At 45.3% G+C, this 19647-nt stretch overlaps 1 protein-coding gene across 2 annotated transcripts in view; it reads right to left on the bottom strand.

The window, feature by feature from the left end:
• Positions 1-10598, bottom strand: part of CCDC68 (coiled-coil domain containing 68) — a 42929-nt gene extending 32331 nt beyond the window's left edge. For both annotated transcript variants that reach the window (XM_045849986.1, XM_045849985.1), the window contains exons 1-2: positions 10482-10598; positions 2763-2842 (exon numbers count right to left, since the gene is read on the bottom strand). The gene's annotated coding sequence lies outside the window, so the exon portion shown is untranslated. The remainder of the gene's footprint in view (positions 1-2762; positions 2843-10481) is intronic.
• Between the last annotated feature and the right edge of the window lie 9049 nt (positions 10599-19647).

Below are 19647 nucleotides of genomic sequence, written 5' to 3' on the forward strand. Positions count from 1 at the left end.
CATTTTATTTCTGCCAGAAGTAGATTAGGCAGATAAAACTTTCAAAATAAAACTCAATCAGTTAATTAAAGTGAGAAACGAATTTTATTTGTTTTATGCTAGAGTGGATTGAAGACAGCTTACAAGTGGCCTCACTCCAAGAGGTGTTATTTCCTAGACCAGGGCTTTTCAAACAGGGCTCCGGGCGGGGAGGGGGTGGGGGCTGAGCCCACAGAGCTTTGCTGGCTCCTCTTGAACCAAAGCAGCTCGGCTTTGTTCAGCCGCACAGTGAATCTTTCCAGGAGACTCTCTGTGCAGAAAGAGCTTTCTACAAAGGACAGGCCTGGAGCCGGACTATCTGGTTCGTGGCCGGACCCTGCCACTCAGTAGATGTGTGACTCTGAGCCATACCCTTCATCTCTCTGGGCCTCTGTTTCCTTGTCGGTAAATTTCAGATAATATCAATAACATTAGCAACGAATAACGTAAACAATAAACTGAGTGGAACTGTTTGAGGTAACATTTGTCAAGCACTTACAAGAGTGCCTAACACATAATAAATGATTTGTACATGTTTGTCAATCTAGTCAATAGACGATGAAACCAGAGAAGCACCAGGTAGTATTTCTGAATAGTGTGCAGATCAAGCTGGGCCATAAAAGAAAATCTGTCTGGGGGAATTTAGACTAGCAAATCCATGGTATTGGTTCTTTCTTGAGAAGAGAGAAACCATCCATCAACATCCCCAACTGATTATTCTATCAGCTAACAATTTACAATTTACAAAGCAATGCACACACATTATTGTCAATTATGATAAAGCAACACATCACTGGTCACCCAGAATAATGTAACTAAGCCTACTCGTCTGTTTAACAGTAGAAGAATGGCTTATCTGTTACACCATAAACCCATACAGGGCACTGTTACGGGTTGAATTGTGTTCCCTCTCCATTCATGCGTGGGCACTCCATTCACGCCTCAGGGCATGGCCTTATGTGAAAGTAGGGTCACTACAGAGGTAATTAGTTAGGATGAGGTCGTCCTGCAGTAGGGTGGACCTCTCATCCCGTATGACAGGTGTCTTCGTAACAAGGGGCACTGTGGACACAGACATGCACCTGGGGAGGACACCTGGCGAGGCGGAAGGACACCAGCGAGTGCCAGAGAACCATCAGAGACTGGGCCGTGGGAACCCAGAACAGACGTTCCCTCGCACCCCTCCAAAGGAACCGACTCTGCCAATGCTTGTCTTGGACTTCCAGCCTCCAAAACTGGGAGACAAGCAATGACTCTGTAAAGGCTGCCCTGTGACCTTTGTCATAGCAGCCCTAGGACACTAACGCAGGCACTGTTTATATCCTAGAGATTCTAACCAAAGTGTTTCTTTCCTTCATTTAACCCTTGATTCAGTCATTCATGTAGTAAACGTTCACGGAATACAGCTGTGTTAAGGGCTGTGGCCGAGGAGGTGAGCCAGAGACCCTGCCATCCTGTACAGGGACTTCGAGGACAGGCTGGGGGACAGACGTCAGACAAAACAAAAACACAGGTCACCAGGAGCATAACGAGAGGTGATGACAAGTGTCACCAGGGAAAGCAGAGCAGGGGAGCAGAACAAAAGGAGGCCCTAAACAAGGGAAGGCCGATCTGAAGAGGTGGCATTTAAACAAAAGACGTGAATCAAGAGAAGCAAAGCCCTGTGGCCATGTGGGAGAAGAGGGTTCTGGGAGAAGAGGGAAGGAGCAAGAACAGAGGCTGCAGTTTGCTTACAGTAGTGTTCTAAGAACCAGGAACGCAGCGTAGCCTACCATTTTTTCTTTTTCTTTTAATGTAGCAGGGATTTTTTTTTGAAAAGCCTGAAATGTAAGACTTCCAATGTGCCTGAGGAGCTGTCTCCACAGCCACTTCCAACAGCTCTCACCCTGGCTGGTGGAGGAGGCCTCCGGGCTGAAGGGAAGGCCGGGCTCAGCAAGCCAAGGCAAGAGCAATAGGCCCCAGGCCAGCCCAGGGAAGGGGCCACGAAGCCCCGCTGACCGCGCAGTAGCCTTTTCAGCTCACTTCCATTGGTGCTGACTGAGAAGCACCTTGGTGGATGCTCCACACGTTTTCACTGTTCAGCACCTGAATCTCCTCCCCAGATACACGGAATCACCATCTGTAGGAGTCTCTGTGGGAAAGGCCCCTTACCTGTCCTTCCTCCCTCCCTGGAAGCCCAAGTGCAACCCCTAGAGCCAGCCAACTGGGTACTCTCACCTGGAAAGGCCAGTAAGGGATCAGCGGTTGGGCTTGTGGAAGCTGGAGGCAGTGAAAACCCCATGATTATTCTGGGGCCAGGGGAGGCTGGCCCAGGGTGGTACTTTGTGTCCAGTGGCAGGAGCTCCTGCTCTTGCTACATACAGCCTGATCTTTGCTGAGGGACCAGCACACTGGACTCGCCCATTTCCAAATGGGGTTTTCCCACCAAGTCGGGGTGCTGCTCCATATCCTTCCAGCAAATTCCTTTCTTGCTTAAGTTAGCCGGAGTCAGTTACTCGGCTTTGCAACTGAGAGCCCTGGTCGATTTGCACACTGTTCCTGAGTTTTCAGTTTCTCAGTTCTGAGCAAATAATATTGAATATTGTTTCATCATTCCTGATCACTATCATATAGAGCTTAGACATCAGAAACTGAAAAGGTTTACCGCGAAAGTGCTACAAGGGTAATTAGGTCATAAAGGGGGACAAAGCTAACATATCTCCAAACCTGTGAAGGGACTGTCTGCTGAACAGTAGAGAGCATACCTGTTCCGCGTCCACATTCCACAGCACAATGGTGACATCCAGTGTCAGCTAGCTACATCTCAGGTGACCGTGCGCTCTACCTGAAAAGGGATGCAGAGTATGTCAGCAGACATGCATGCTACTGCTGAGCCCAAGTCATAACAGTTTTCAAGTAGTAATCTAAATCTTTAAAGTGGAATTCATTTTGTTCATTTGCAAATGCTACTCATTTGTATACACACACATATTTATATCATAGCTATGGAAAGTTCTTAGTATATAAAAGTGATTTAGTTTGGGGAAAAAAAGTATTGAAATACGGGTACAAGCAAAATATACAAATAACAGACTTCTGACAAAGCACTGTGTCATTTACCAAGAAATCACTTTCCATATACTTCCAAAATCAATCATTGTAACACAGCGTCTGTAGTTATTATCTGTATGTCTCCATCTTTATCCCTATGCACATATGTGTAATGCAGCCAAGTCACAGACCAGTGGTACAAGTTTTTTAAGTTCGTAAATTGACTTCATCACTTCAACCCAGATGGACTGATCCCAAATCCAGGGATCTTTGTAATAAAATGATCTATTTTCATAGTTCATGGATATAATTTGAAATTTTGGAAAACAGCAGAAGGTTTCACCCAGTGCTCCTAGAGCAGCTAAACTGTGAAGGCTGCAGGTGGGGGAGGGAATCACATAGACCCCTCCCCATTTGGGAAGGTGGGGAAGAGGGCGCAGGGTGTGTTGTGTGCCCGCCACATGTAGGCCAGTGTGTGCTCCGTTGAGTAATCCTCACGGACACCCTGAGAGGCTGGTGTTACTACTTCCACTTTACAGATGAGGAAATGAGGCTCAACACATACGCAAAGGCAGCTAGTTCATAATGGCCATGAACCCCAAACTGTGAGTCTGTTCGTTCTTCCCCACTCACCACCCCTCTCCTGCTGCATTCGGATCAAATATCTAGGCCTGGCTTCTTGGGCTCAAGCTAGTTTAGTCATCAGAGTTTTCCAAAGCAAGTCAAGTACCTCCTGATGCGAGCTCCTGGGTGAGTCCTTCAGGGACCTGAGCAGACACTGCTGCCCCAATAGATGTGCTTCATGAACAGGAGTAGTGTGGATTCATGGCTTAAAAATGGGGGCTTTGGACGATGTCGGAGCCACCCACAGGACTCTGCTGTCCTTCCCCACCAGTGGGGGGGCTTTGGGAAAGTCTGTAAACTCCCTAGGCCTCAGCTTCCTCAACCGAAAAGCTCAGATGACAACGGTAGCTTCCCCACAGAGTTGCATGAGGGCTAACAGGGATGACATGAAAAACGCTCACTGGAGGATCTGACCCATAACACACATCTAAAGAATATTAGAGACTTAAATTCACAACTTGTTGTGGACACGTGCTTATAGGACACCATTTGAAAGTGTCAATGGTAAGTTCCGTTGTCCCCACATGACTCCTGTTCCCCCACCAATCAGTTCATTATTCCTCCTGCCTTGACCTTGTCCATCAACAATCAACTCAAAAGCCACCGAGACTTGTCAGTGAAAAAAACACAAAGAGAAGCAGGTGTCAGTGCCATATATCTCAGTCATTTGTAACATTTATAAGCTTTGGAAAATTTCTTTTGTGACCTTATAAAATATTTTTAAAGTAAGAAGCTCAGGAACTTATACAATAGCTGTAAGTTCCTAAACTCACCCTAGAATAGTTTAGCTTTACCATAATTTACTTAGGTTTACAAATTATACAGCGAGGGGGGCAAACAGACAATCCGAAGTGCAGGTGAGGCTGTGGAGCTGGAGCTCGTGTCTGTTGCTGGTGGGACCGAAAATAGGCCACCCACGTGGGGCACCACTTGGGCAGTGTCCTATAAAGTTAAGCACACACTGTACCACTCAGCAATCCCACTTCTAGGTGTCTGCCCAAGTGAAATGAAAGTTTGTTCCATAAAACACAAATGTTTATGATTGCCAAACACTAGAAAAAATTCAAATATTCTTCAACAGGTGAATCCTACTTATCAATATGAAAGAATGAACTATTGATACACACAACGATATGGATGAATCTCAAATGCACCAGGTTGACTGAAGATATCCAAACCCAAAAGGCCACTCTCTAGTTCTGCTCACATAACATTCTAGACAATCCTGTGGGGACAGAACACAGAGCAGTGGTGACCTGGGGACTGGAAGGTGAGGTGGGGGAGCTGACTACAAAGGGGACCCAGGGAAATTTATTTTGGGTGGGAAGGGTGATATAACTATTCTAGAACTTGATGGCGAAGGTGGTCCATGACTGTAACCATTTATCAAAGCCTACAGAACTCTACACTAGAAAGGGCGAATTGATATGCTTTTGTTTTATAAATAATAATCCAGGAGTACCATAGAAAAAGCAAAATACAATTGAGATTTCAGAATCAAAGAACCTTCACTGACTTTATCAGCACTAACAAGAAGTCACAATTAGCTGGATTTGTTTTTTCTCTGTTCAAAATATTGACTCCCCCCCAAAAAAACAAGTAAATATGGCATAAAAAAGTGTTGGAATCAGGATTGTTAAAATGCAGGTAACTGAGCTGCTGATAGGCAGGATTATTGCTGCTACTAGAACAGTCAATGAAGCCTCATATTCAACATGGGGATAGAAATAAAGGAGCTCTAAACATCTTAAGAAAATTCATTCTAATTATTAGTTACTAAGGTGGAAAAGTAGGAGGAAATATCTAAAAAGTACGTAAGAATATTTGCAACAAGATTTAAATATAATTCATGAACTAGAACTTGTCTCATCGACCCATTGCTCTGCTACTCATGATCTACATGCACAGAGCATGTTGCCATTCTCCACAGTTGCCCTTTTCTGTGCAGACCGCCGATCAGGTCAATGGCTACAGAGTCCACTCGGGGTGGCCACCGCCTAAAACAGCCTGGACCCTGGACCCTGTGCTTGGCGGCCTCCACCCACCCTCTGGCTCCAGGAAGACAACACACTTATCCGAGGGCAGCATCCCACCCAAATCCAAGCAATACTAGAACAATACAAGGGTGAGAAGTAGCTTCTGGTTCTGAGTAAAACCAAATTCCTTATATTGGATAGATCAGGTGAACAAATTTTACGGTAAGTGAGCTTATCAAAACAATGAGAAGACGCTTACAGCTCCACGCGGATAGAGCCTTCTCCCAGGAGGGCGTGCCCACACCCACGTCAGAGTCTGCGAAGGTGGAAAGGATGAAGATGGATTCCTGTAACTGACATATGGCCCTTAGGAGACAGTCGGAATGAAACTGTCAGTGTACGACTGACTACACAAATGCACCTGTCCTAGAAATGCCCAAACCTTTACGGAGTTAGAAAAAAGAAGTTACCAGCAGAGACTGATCAATGCATCCAAACGCAGATAATTAAAAGAGGAGCGTTCCCGCCCAGTAGTTCCAGCAAGTTGTTCTGATATTTCAAACAGAAAACTCAGCTCCAAAGAAGCAGAGTCAGTGTTGGAAAACTGTATTATTTAACCTAGACTCTCTTGTTTTTGAATTTTAGAAGTTTAAAGATAAAATCCTTTGCACACCAAGTTGTCAATTAAATAGACCTCCACGTTCAGTTAATGCAACCCCTCCGTATAGGAACTTGCCATTTCAGCCCTAACTTACAGGCATTCAGAGACATATTGTCTTTTCTTTAGTGTCACAGAATCTGCCAACGTTTTTTATAGAAGGTTTCTCCTCAACTCGAGAAATCTCCTTAAGGAGATCTTTAAGCATAAGCTGTCAAGTGTCACCTCCTAAAAATGACTTTGCCACTTAGTAGTTGGCACGAAGCAGGGTGGATGGGGGTGCATAAGAAAACAGCGCTGAATGAACTGCAGTGTTCGAGGTTCCTGATGGCTGGGAGGGGCACATCGAAAGTCAGTGCTTTCTCGGTGTTAGAGAATTCGTATCTGTTCTATGGACTACACACAGAAAAACAGCACTGCCTCATAGGAACCTGGCTAACTTACAATGTTGGCCTAGCTCCTAAAAATGTCACAGAGAAAAAAAGTGTGGCATTTCCTCCTTTTTGGATTTTCTCTGATCTAAAAGCTCAAACCAGTGCCTGATTCTGTAAATAAATGAATAGTTACATCCATTTCAGTCTCCAGGACAGTCACAGAAATAACAGAGGAATAAAACTAAAAAGCATATAAATCCAGATACACTCCCTCCTAATTTTTGGCTACAGGGTATAGAATGATTTATGCTTTATAGTAACTGTGCCACTAAAATATGTTACTAAGAAGAGCTCATATTTTGAAGAGTAATTCAGTTATCACTATTAGGTCTAATAATCATCAAAATTCCCTTACTCTAAATGTATACATTTGGGATGAAAGCAAAGGAGATAAATCTTCTTTACAAATATTAATGTGAAGAGTTAAACACCTTCCAAGTCCAACCTAAAAGTGACTGATGCTTCTTTCTGTCAGCACGACTAGTCACGATTTTCATGGGAATATCACAGAAAGATCACAGTTGTGACCCATTGAGAAAAGATCAGTAATTCATACCAGAAATGCACTTTTCATAAACATAAATCAGAGGCCGGCTATTATCAGTTATTTTCTAGTTACGTTACCACGGAAGGCGGACCAGTGTATCTGTCTCACCACCTCAGTGTAATCACAGAGATGTCCCCCAGCCGCGGAACAGAACGTGTTGCCGCCATAGAGTGGAATGAGTATCAGTCAGCAACCAAAAGGAACCAACCGCTGAAACACGCTGCAACCTGCATGAACCTCAAAACGTCATTGTAGGTGAAAGAAGCCAGATGCTAACAGCCATATATTGTATGATTCCATTTGTTTTATTTTATTTTATTTTATTTTATTTTATTTTATTTATTTTTAGGGAGAGAGGAAGGGAGGGAGAAAGAGAAAGATCAATGTGCGGTTGCCTCTCACACACCCCCTACTGGGGACCTGGCCTGCAACCCAGGCATGTGCCCTGGACTGAGAGTCAAACAGGTGACCCTTTGGTTGGCAGGCCGACACTCAGTCCGCTGAGCTGTAAGCCCTGGCTGTATGATCCCATTTGTATAAAATGTCTGGAAAAGTCAACTCTAAAGTTACAGGCAGTAGAGCATAGTGGCTGCCTGGGGCTGAGGGGGAGTGACTGCAGACAGACACGTGGCATGTTCTTGAGATATTACAAATGCTTTAAAATTGGGTTGTGGTGATGGTTGTATAATTCTGTAAACTTACTAAAAGTCACTGAATTATACACTTCAATGTATTCTACAGTATGTAAATTATACCTCCAGTAAAGTTATTTATTAAAAACAGCAAAAAAAAAAAGGCAAGAATGCCTTAAATAAAGCTACTCTTTTCCTCTAGGATAAAATTAATTGCAGTCATTTTTTAATGTATTTTTAAGAAAAAAAATAACTTATCAAACAGAATTTTCTCAATTTGAAGTTTTTCATTCATTTGCTTTTTCCCTCTAAATTATTGGCATCCACTACTAAAAGTTTAATTTTTATTTAATTTGCATGAAATTGATATTTAGCTACTTTAAATTTAATATCTCAATATGCTATAATACTAAACCCAGAACACATGATTCCTAAGTTCTTCCCCAACCTAAGTGGGCAAGAAAAACACTGACCAGAATAACACACAAGTTTGTTTACAAATTTCACTGTAGATTTGGCTGTTTAAATCAGTGTAAGAGAATACGTGGTTTGAAACTAATGTGGTTTAAGTCACTGCCAAACTGATGATCACTGATGTGTGTGTTCTAATCTGCGGTCTCGTGTGTTCCGGATTCCAATGTCCTGTCAATTCCGTGAGGACAGGAATGGGTCTTATTCACACAGGGCTGGGACCCCCTGTGTCTCCAACACAGTGCTCTGTGCGAAGGGCACTCCATAAACATGCATTCGATGAATGCCTGAACAGGCCGAAACCCCAGATGCCCCGAATATTTCCAAAACTGAGTGGAAACACACACAGGCTCCTGTTTTCCAAATGCAGGTAGATTTTTTTGTGCTTAGTGAAATGCACTGGTAAATTCGCTTAAATGTATTATTAAACTGGCAGTAACATTTTGCTATCATAAACTTTCTCAGTCCACACCTGACCATATAAGTTTGAGGTAAATATCTCAGTTCAAAATATTTGAAACTAATTCCAAAGACTTTCAGTCCTTATCCCAGACAAACACACAACTCATCTTTTTTCCGTTGTGGCCAAGCCCAGCTTACATTTTTCATCTTTGGCCAGAATTTGGATTAGGACTCAAGCCCACGCGCTGTCCAGCACATGGTAAATTACTAAGCTAATCAACAACATGGTTTTATAAATTCACGGAGTCATCGAGGTGAATATTACAACTGAAATAGTGTCTATTGATGTCAAAAGCCTCTTTGTAGTTGGAGCAGGTGTAAGTTATTTAGCAAATCACAAAGACAGGCTCCGTCTTGGGAAGTTTGCCTGGGTCACAGGAAGTGCGAACTGTTTTCATTCTTTCTGTAAGTCCAGGAGCCCAGGGAAGGAAGGGCATCGCCTGCCTCAGGCACAAATTCCTCTGGGTCAATGACCTTTCCTCTCTGCCAGCTGCGGGGAAGAGGAGGGGGCAGCCTAGCAACAGGAAACAACAGCACCCATTGTGTCAGTCCCCGGGTACCTGAGACTTGAGCTCATATCAGATTTCTGGAGAACCAGACTTCTGCAGAATTGAATATTTAATAGCATGAGGTAAAATCAAAAGGACAGATTATCTCTTCCCTACAGCAAATGCAGAATACGGTCATCCACTTCTGCATTTAGCTGCTCCATCTAGGCCATACACACCAAGAAAGTAAAGGAGGTTTGTTTTCATGAAATAAAACAACGCTGGAGTGATGGTGAAGAGACACAGCTTCAGTTACGTTTGGGGCTAATTGCTTCTTCTGGCCTGCATATACGCACAGGGGTGGGCAAAAGTAGGTTTGCAGTTGTTCGTTCGTAAGGAAAACAGACAGGCAGGTTATGGTGACTACAATAGGCTTTGTTCAAAAGACATCACGACAGCAAAGTAACCTCCTTTTGCCCACCCCTGTATAATTATTTTCCTCACGAAGAAGGTTGAAAACCACAGCTACCTCATCATCTCATCTGAAAACAGCCCCGGCACGGTCCTGCACTGCCCTTTGCACAACTTCCAGCTCTAACATCCCAGGACGGCAGAACACCGAGGGCCAACGGGCCGTTCTCCGGCTACACCTGCAGCTACAGAGGCCAGCACGGAGGAACGGAGGGCGAGACAACCGCCTTCGTCCATTCATTCGCCTGGGCTCTCTAACAGTGCGGGCACGGTGACTGCCAGGGCCGAGAGGAGGGGATCTACAGGTGACGGCAAGTTTTTCTGCCCTGGGTTTAGCAAGTAGAAATCGTGGGGTCCTCCGGCAAAGGGCTGCATGGCAGTAGCCTAAATAACCCGGTGTGCACCGGGCGAAGGAGGAGTGCTCCTTTCTCACGGAGTGCGCAGGAGGGGGGCGGGGACGACTTTCTCTTCCCCGGGGAGCAGCAACTTCTCGCCCAGGAATCCGAGCACAGAACGGAGCTTCACCGGGAAGGATAATCTCCTCACCTGTTTACAGGGAAATGTCCCTGGTGAACCGAGCTGCGCAGGAGGAACAGCCCCAAGGGCACCTGGACGCCCGCTCACCTGAGGGGGTGAACTGGCGTGCGCCGCGGGGTCGCAGATCGCTTACCTTGGAGGACGCTCAGGGCGCGTGATGTCCCGGCGCCGCTACTCCCCTGGGCTCTCCCGCTGGGTGGGCCTGCAGGGCGCTGGTAGCTCCGCGATCGCAGTGGGATTGGGCTCCGCCCCACGGGGCGCGCTGGGGCAAAGTCCGGCGTCCGGGTGACTCCGGGGAGGAGCTTGGGCTCTCGCCGCGCCCAGACGCACGTTGTCTGCCCCACGCACCTCGGGGTGCGCTCTGTGCACCCCAACACTCAAGTCCCAAGCACTGCACGCCTCTCAGTAGAAATACAAGGGAGATCGTTAGGTTCATGAACTAGTGTTTCTGTTGTTTATAATTAAACTTTTTATTTTGGAATAATTTTAGATTTAGGACAAAGATGCAGAGATAGTAAAGAGTTGCCTAAACCCTTCGGCCGGTGTCCCCTAGTATTCCTGTCTTCCATTATCAGGGTACTTTTGCCAAAGCTAAGAACTTAACATTGTCTGTAGCTATTAACTAAACTCATCTTTTCGCATATTTCACTAGTTTTCCCCTAACATCCCATCCAGGATTCCACTCGGCATGTAGTGTCTTTCTGGTTAAGTTCCTCTGGTCTGTGGCAGCTTCTCAGCCCTCTCTGGTTTTTGTTTGTTTGTTTGTTCGTTCGTCCGTTTGGCACTGTTGAAGAATTCTGAGCTATTTTGTGGATTTCTCTCTTTGGTGTTGTCCGATGTTTTCCTCGTGACTAGGCTGTGGTTATGGGTCTGGGGAAGGAAGACCACAGAGGTCAAGTGTGATTGGCCTCACAGCATCTATCAGGGGGCGTGTGATAACAACATGGTCTGGTACAGGTGATGCTACCCTTAGTCACCTGGTTAAAGTACAGCCTGCTAGGATTCTCCAAGGTGGAGTCACTGCTTTTCTCTCTCCATACTCTCACCCTGTAGGAAAGTCACGAAGTTCAGCCCACACTCAAGAGAGGAGGGTGGGGGAGTAAAACTCCTGGAGGGGTAGGGTGGGGTATCTACATATAGTATTTGGAATTATTCTGCAAGGAATGTCTGTTCTGTCTGTCCCCCTTATTTATCTATTCAATCATTTATTTATATCAGTATGGACTCATGTATATTTACTTTATACTTTGAGCTAGATTACAATACTACATTATTTTGTTGCTCAAATTGTTCCAGCTTTGACCATTGGAAACTCTTCTGGGCTGGCTCCTGTGTGCCTTTGAAAATTCGTCCCCTTTTAGGGCTGAGGAAAACAACTTCCCAGACTATTTGCTCCACCCACCCCACATTGAACAGAGTTGGGAAACTGCAGCCCACACCCCCCATTATCCGAGCGCTTTTCAGAATCCCCCTGGGAATCCTATGATTACTGAGTCCCATGCTGGTAAGAGGAAAAGAAGTGGCGTGGGTGTGTGATGAAGCTGAGGATCAGGGCCCAACCGGAAGAGGAAAAGTTGGTGTTTCTTAGGCACGTGGTGGTTCTATTAAACACCAGATAAATGTGTGTTTACACACAAACCATGTTCCAGAGTTAGCCCTGGCTGTTTAGGATGGCTGTAAACACCGGAGAAATCCAGCCCTGGAGGGTCCTTTGTTAACATCGCTTTGGTTTGCTCGTGTTTGCATTTGCAAGCCGCCCCATAAACACAACACTTCCTCCTGCAGAGCTGGGATGTGGCTCAGCCTGCTGGCTGAGACCCTGTCACCTCCCTGCCTGGCCTTCACTTCTCCTGGAGAGGAACGTGCACCCCGTTGTTTCAGGCGAACACAGGGTGGATGGCCCGTGAGTACGCCAGCCCCACAGAGCTAAGTGATTTTCAGGATTTCAAGGATTTTTTGATAAAGTTACTAAAAGTAGTAATAGTTAAGTGAAAAATTTTGTATTAAACCCCATCCTATCCCAGAAGAAATTGACAAGAACGGAGGTGAAGGTGAGATTTCTTTGTGCACTTTTGGTGGGGGGGTATATGGAAAAACTACCTGAAAGTAGTAACTCTAATCAGTAGGAAGTATTGTTTCCTAGTTCTGCACATGCACTGTTACCTAGGTAATTTGAATACATCTTGAATAGAGGGGAACTGGGAGCCACTCAGGATTAACAAGAATGTGGAGTCCTGAAATCTTGGCAACCTACACGGTGCTGCTCTGGAGAATCTGGAGGCCATCCTGAAACGTAAAACTCCAGTGAAGTTCCTGAGAAGTTGGAAACCAGGGCAGAAGGGGCCGATGTTGATGGATTGCTCTTGCACCATAGCAGCCGATTGCTAGTTTCATGACAGCATGCCTACACATTATTTTAAATAGCCAAAGGCTTTGAAGCTGCTTTTCCTCACACTTTACCTGAGGTCATTCATATTTTAAAACAAAGTATTAGAATGATGCATTTTTTCTTGGTGATGGCTTGGGTGGTCCTGGTGGAGATTGTGCAGGGACTAAAGCATCCCCCAACCACCCTCAGCAGCGCCCTGAATAAATCCTCCTGCTAGGAGGGGCCAGCGGAGAGGGGGACCTAGGCCCGGAGGCTTCCTCCCTGAAGGGCACTGCGCCACTGTTGTTCGGGCTGAAAGAAATTCTGACTGTAAACCTAGGAGCCACGTAAGAGCCTCTGCTTTTTGACATTCAGACTGGGGCTTGTATTTGAAGTTATTGTCATTTATTTCTGTTTGGGAGTTATTTGCTAATAAAAGGAAATTATATGTGAAACATGTTTTAAATACAAATCTTGCTGTGTCATGCCAGCCCCTCAATATATACACACAAACACATACAACGCACACACACCACCACCACCTCCACCACCATTTGTTAAACATCAGTGCCCCCTCGTGACCTCATGGCCTTGGATTTAAAGCCTTAGCCCCTCCCCAAGGTGGAGAAGCCCTCTTCCCACCCTCCCACTTCCCCTCTTGCCATCATGCTGCCAGGTTGTTGGCTAGAAAGTGGGATGCATGGTGGTGTCCCAAACCCACTCTTTTTTCTCCACTTATTCCCACAGACTACAATGCCCTTTCCCCTCTTCTTTGCCCTAGAAATCCTTCTCACTTTATTCAGCATACACATGGACTCCTTACCTTGAACTCCCCAGCTCTCACTGGATACACACTTAGGTCTTCCCACAAGATGCTTGATATCGCATGATATTGCCTCAGTTTCCTATGGCAGCTCAGCTGTGACGAACAGCCACATTTAATATGTGACAGTTCCATAGGGTCGAGGTCTGACCGGGGACTCACTGGGCCAACATCATCAGTGCACCAGCAGGGCTGCCATCCCATCTGGAGGCTCTCATGAGACCCCGTTCTCTCGCTTCCTCCATCCTTTTCTAGGGGCTGCCTGCATTTCTTCATCTTCAAAACCAGCAGCATCTCTCTCTCGGACTCGGACTCTCCCTTTTCCACTTACGATCACATGCACTATAGCGAACATTTTGTGGGAAGGCCTTGGGAACACATGGACCCCAAATGAATCACCCAGGATAATCTCCCTGGATTATTAAGATCCCAAACTTAATCACGTCTGCCGAGCCCATTTGCCACGTAAGATTATATATTCACAGCCCCCCGGGTTCAGGACATGGACATCTTTGAGGGGCCCTCACTCTGTCTACCACAGCTGTGCTACTCAATTACTTTATAATTCAAGCATTAGTGAGGTTTTGGTATTACGTATTTCATTGTTTAAGGCATAAAATCAAGAAGGCATGGCAAAATGATGACGGTGACATGCTCCATCTTTTCTCTCTCTCTCTCTCTCTCTCTCTCTCTCTTTTGTGATGCTTCTGCCCATCTTTCTCTTCTTTCCTGCTTCCTTTCTGTGGAACAAAGCCAGCCAAAGGAGTGCCTGGTGTTGGAAGATCATCCAAATTCTTCCTCCTCCTCCAAACCTACAGCCTTCCTATGCTTTCTGGCACGTGTAGCACTGAGAGGAGAATGCAGATCCGAAAACCAAGGCATCTGATCTTGACAGAATGGAACTCGATGGGCCCCTGAGTCTTGTAGACTGAACTCTGAGCTGGGGAGGATGCAGTGTATCTACCAGTCTCTCATCATCCTGGAACGGCAATCCCTCCACTCTGTGTGAGCTGCTATGCTGCCTGCTGGGGTCGATTTTTATAAATTTAAATTTCAGTGAATTTGTATTTTAAATGCTTAAGTCATACATGCACATAGAAGACAACTATAAATGCAGTTACATAATAAATTAAAATATCTTCAGCAACAAATCATCACTGAGTAGTAGGAGAGCTAGTAAGGACTAGATGACTAAGAGAGAATGCTGACGGTTTGTTGGTATCCCAGGGAAGGCTCCAGAGGAGGTGGGGGGAGAGCTGGGTTTTGAGGGTAAGCACTGCGTCATCCCGGGACAGCAGGGGAGCCTGTGGAGCTCAGACACTGGAAAAGTCTCGAAGCCAGTCCATGCTCAGGCAGATCCCGGAGCTACCCAGCAGACCAGTCCAGCTGGACCAGAGGATAAAATGGGAGGCAAAGCAGAGAGGTGGGGGCAAATCATGTAGCAGACAGAGTTTCAGGTAATGTATTTTTCTTGTCCATGTCTGCTGAGGGAGAAAGGAGAAATCGTAGGAAATGAAACCCTGGTTGTTGTTATAAGTTCATTAATAATGTACTTAGCGAATATCTGTGAACAATATGAGTGTCTGCTTGTATATACAAGTCTGTCTGAACATGTGAATCTTTTCTAAGACTCCTTTCACATAATAGATACAGGAACCATGACATATACTAGGATAACATTCAAAATATGTCCCTACTGGTTTGGACAGGGGCACCAACCGATCAGAATAGCTGCCTGTCATAACCGACTGGCGTGCATGAGCCGACGTAAACCAGCTGAAGTTCATGTTGCTGCTCTCTGGGCAAAACTAGATGTTTCTCTCTCTGTCTCTCTCTCTGTCTCAAAATTACCCTTTGAAAGCAGGCAGTTGGGTATATTCCTTTGGACTTAATATGTTTTGATTTCCATAACCTTTCTTACTGCCATGAGCTTGGTCCACTCTGACTTAGCAGTAGCTGGGATAGTAAATGTCACTTCCTCTGTGCTGTGACCCCTTCCTTCCTGTGGATAGAGGGAGTGGAAAGGATGAGAGTTGAGATGCCGATTCCAAACACTTTGTGCAGGTGTTTCTAAGGTGAGAGGAGGGATGCGAAGCTAGAACAAGGCCGTGGGCAGGTTGTGTTGGAAAAGTCTGGGGTCATTTGTCTAAGCCCCCTTTTGCTCCACACCCCCCCCCATCCTTGCTCTGCCTGAGGTTGGGAAGGACAATATCAGTATTACTCCAGCAGCTCAAGTTTCATCTCATTCTTCTTTGTTTTCTTTTGTTTCTGCTGGAATAGGAGGAAACCTAATGTATTTCCAAGCTTATGGAAGCTGAACTGTCTTTATCTGCTTCTTGAATCTGTTCACACCACTGCAGTTCCAACCTTAACTTTATGGAATAATAAAAGGAAGAGCAAGTTTTAGAGGCAAGTGCAGCATTTTGTTTCAAACTTTTATGACTGAAATGCTTCTTAGATATCCAGTAGAGAAGTTTAACATTGAGGTGCTTTCACATGTGAGTCCGGAGTTCAAAGCTGGATATAAATGTATATAAGTAAATATGTGAATTATTACAGGCATAAGGAAATCATAGAACTGGATGAAATAAGCAAAGGAATGAGTATAAACATATAAAATATTGAGATGATAGAAAAGGAAGAGGTAGCAAAGTCTGAGAAAAAGCAGCCAAGTTTTTTGGAGAAAAACTGGATTTACAAAGCCTTTGAAGTCTCAGATTTCTTTGTAAGTTTTGTAATGCCATGAATATAAGATCCAACCAGAAGTCTAAGCAAATAATTAATATGACTCATATGGAACTATTTAAAGCTTACATATACATGTTTTCATGATGATGAAGGGTGAAATAAAAATTTATTAAAAATCAAAAAGGAAAATATTTAGGATAGTCTGAATAAGTGAATCAGTTTAAAATCTGAGAAGAAATCAATTTGCACCTTGTTCCTGAGAACAGAGAGTGACCCAAGGTCACATCTTATCTTTACTAGCAAAGAAAAGTCCCCTTTGTGTGCACATGATTTGCGTGTGTGACATCAAGTGGGCACAGACACCTGGGGAGTAGCATCTCAGCCGGCCACAGTGGCAGAAGCAGGCGTGGGGCCTCAGGCATCCACAGCTGACCCTGTAATTCTCCCTCTGGTACCCCATCTCTCATCTCCCTGGTCCCACATCACCGATTCTCCCTGGACTTTGGGGCTCACTGACAACCTTACACGTGAGCCCTAAGAAGATATCACTCCCCTCTCTGCGGCCCTAAAGAGGCTCTTAAAGGAGTGATATTTACTTAAAAACTTGGCTGCCTGAGCAACTACTAAATCACCTTAGACAGAATTGTTCTGCAAGCTAAAGTAAACCACAGTTCTCACAGATGCGGAGCCCCAGGGTCACGGGTTACAGGTGGGGCGGGACGCTCAGCTAGTCCTGGACCTGCTTCCTAACCATTGCTCCCCACAGTCCTGCCTGGCCCTTTCAGGGCAGAGTCCGTTCCTTTCTGCTCTCTCCACCTTGCCCTGCCAGGGCCCTTCGAGCTGTGTTCTAGCTGTTGGTTTAGCAGAGGGACAGAGAAAATGCTCCTGAGTCCTCCCTGGGCTTCTGGTCTCACAGTGAGTTCTTGCCTCCTCTCCAGGACTGTCCTGGAGCGGCTTTTCTTATGAGGCAACCTCCCACCTTGTCCCATCTCTCGGTGTGTCCCTGGGCTGCCCCGCTGGTCAAAGCCACGTTCCTCACCGTCTTCCTCAGGGAGCTGAGCATCTTCATTTGTTGTCCCGAGCCCAGACTTTGGCTGGTCCGAGAGACCACCACGTTGCTCATTCTCCACCTGGAGCTTCTTGGCTGGAATCACATCTCTCTCCCAGATAGAGGGAGAATCTCTCTGAGAGGTTTTCAGCCTCTGAGCTTTCTTCAGACGCTCCCAGTAAATTACTTTTGCAGGCTGCAGAAAATCTCCCATTCTTGATTTATTTTGCGTCGAGATTACCACTAAGTCATATGCCAAAGAAAGGAGCTCTTTTCTGTGAGCCCCTAAGACTCAGTCCGATATTTAAGGAAATAATTCTCCAGACTTTGACAATGGCAAATGATTTAAATGCTCATTGAGCCCAACGCTGAGATAATTCCTTCTCAAAGCAGTGCTGGTAGGGGGGATTTTTCCAGTTTCTCTATGCATCTTTGCCTTGAACGATGTAGTTTAACATCCTGACAAATACAATAATAGAAATATGCTTTTGAAGTCAATGTAAGAATAAAAAGAATATATTTATTTACACTTCACAGTCTTCCAAAAATAACTTCAGGTAGACTATCATAAATATTCCCAATTACCTTAATAGTTGGAAGAAGATAACATTTACTAAGAACTGTGAATTTAAAGTGAGTTAAATACTTGAGTGAAATTAACTCTGAGGACGGGTTCCAAGTATTCCAATATTGATTTTCACTGCAAAGGAACACTGTTCTTTGCCTTACAAAATTAATTAAGCTCTGTGTTAATTAATCAGTACGCCTCTCTAATGAGAGGCTGCCAATCACCCTGTCAGATTGTTTACAGTGGAAATCTTAGCCGAAAATTCATCTAGTTAATGATCCCGGTTAAATTTAACCCAAGTCTCAGGCCCTCAGACCTAATTCCACATCACAACAGGGACCATAGCTCTGGAGTCCCAGGGGCGTCCAGCCTGCGGCCCGCGGGCCACGTGCGTCCCTGGGTGGCCATGAATGTGGCCCAACAGGAAGTCGTAACTTTACTGAAAACCTTCTTTTTGCACATCAGTTTTTGTTAGTATCTGTGTATTCAATGTGTGGCCCAAGACAACTCTTCTCCCAGTGTGGCCTGTGGTCAGAGAAGAGTGAGGTACCTGGACCAGGTAATAAGTTCGAGGCTGGGCCATATCCTCAAGTTCAGGGTCAGGCAACAGTTTAAGGCAGTACCTTTCTATAGAAGGCAGCCACTGGCTACACATGGCTATTGAAATAGGGAACATTTGGAATATGGCTAGTCTGGATTGAGGTGTGACGTAAGCATGAAATAAACAGCAGATTTCAAAGATCTAGTGTAAAAAAAATGTAGCCCAGGTGGGTGTGGCTGGTTGGAGCATCGTGCTGTGACTGAAGGGGTCTGCCTTTGATTCGGGGCACGTGCCCCTGTCTGGGTACGCACAGTGCCTGGTCTGGGCGAGGATGGGGGCAACCGATCAATGTTTCTCTCTCATGTCGATGTTTCTCTCTCTCCTTTCCTCACTCCTGTCCTCTCTCTCTAAAACAAGCAATGAAAAACTGTCCTCAGGTGAGGGTTAAAAAAAAAGAATGTAAATGATCTTGTGGATAATTATAATGATCACAGATTAAAATGATGATATTTTGGATGTATTGAGTTGAAACCTATTACTGAAATTAATTCACCTATGTCTTTAAATATCGCAACATGACTTCTAACATTTAAAAACTACTCGTGGCTCACACTGTGTTCCTATGGGCCAGCTCTGGCTTACAGCCATGTTCTCAGGCAGGGATGAGCTTCAGACTGCCCCTGCGGGGAGCAGTGCACTTAAAGCTCATTATGACCCACGAGGAACTTATTTCTCATCCAGATCCCTGACCCCATCACAATCCTCATCTCCAGTATATGGTGTTTTTCCTGTTCACTGCCGCTGATGAAGACAGGCATGCTGTATGCTCAGAAGTTTTCTTCCAGTCGCTCATTTGCATGCCTTTAAGGCATCCATTCAGACAGATCTATTGTTAGGCCGATGGTTCTCAAAAGTGCTTCCCAGATCAACAGGTTCGCCCAGAAAACTTGTCAGGAATACAACTCTCTGCGCCTCGCCCCAGCTCCGCTGAACCGGAAACTCCGAGGATGGGGGCCTAGGATTCTGTGTCGATTCATCTTGCGAAGTATTTCTGCTGCCTGGTAATGTTTGAAAACTTCTCCCTGCCCCGGACTGAGTGTTAGAGTAGAGTTGCCAGATAAAATCTAGGATGTTCAGCTCAATTAGACTCTGAGGTCTGCAGCAAGGAATTGTCGACTGTAAGTATGTCCCGTGCAATACCTGAGACATGCTAATATTAAAAGGTTTTTACTGTCGAGATTCCAACTTAACTGGGTGTTCTGT

The sequence above is a fragment of the Phyllostomus hastatus genome, unplaced genomic scaffold, assembly GCF_019186645.2.
Source record: "Phyllostomus hastatus isolate PE091 unplaced genomic scaffold, TTU_PhHast_1.1 phas_contig_80, whole genome shotgun sequence".
Lineage (NCBI taxonomy): Eukaryota > Metazoa > Chordata > Mammalia > Chiroptera > Phyllostomidae > Phyllostomus > Phyllostomus hastatus.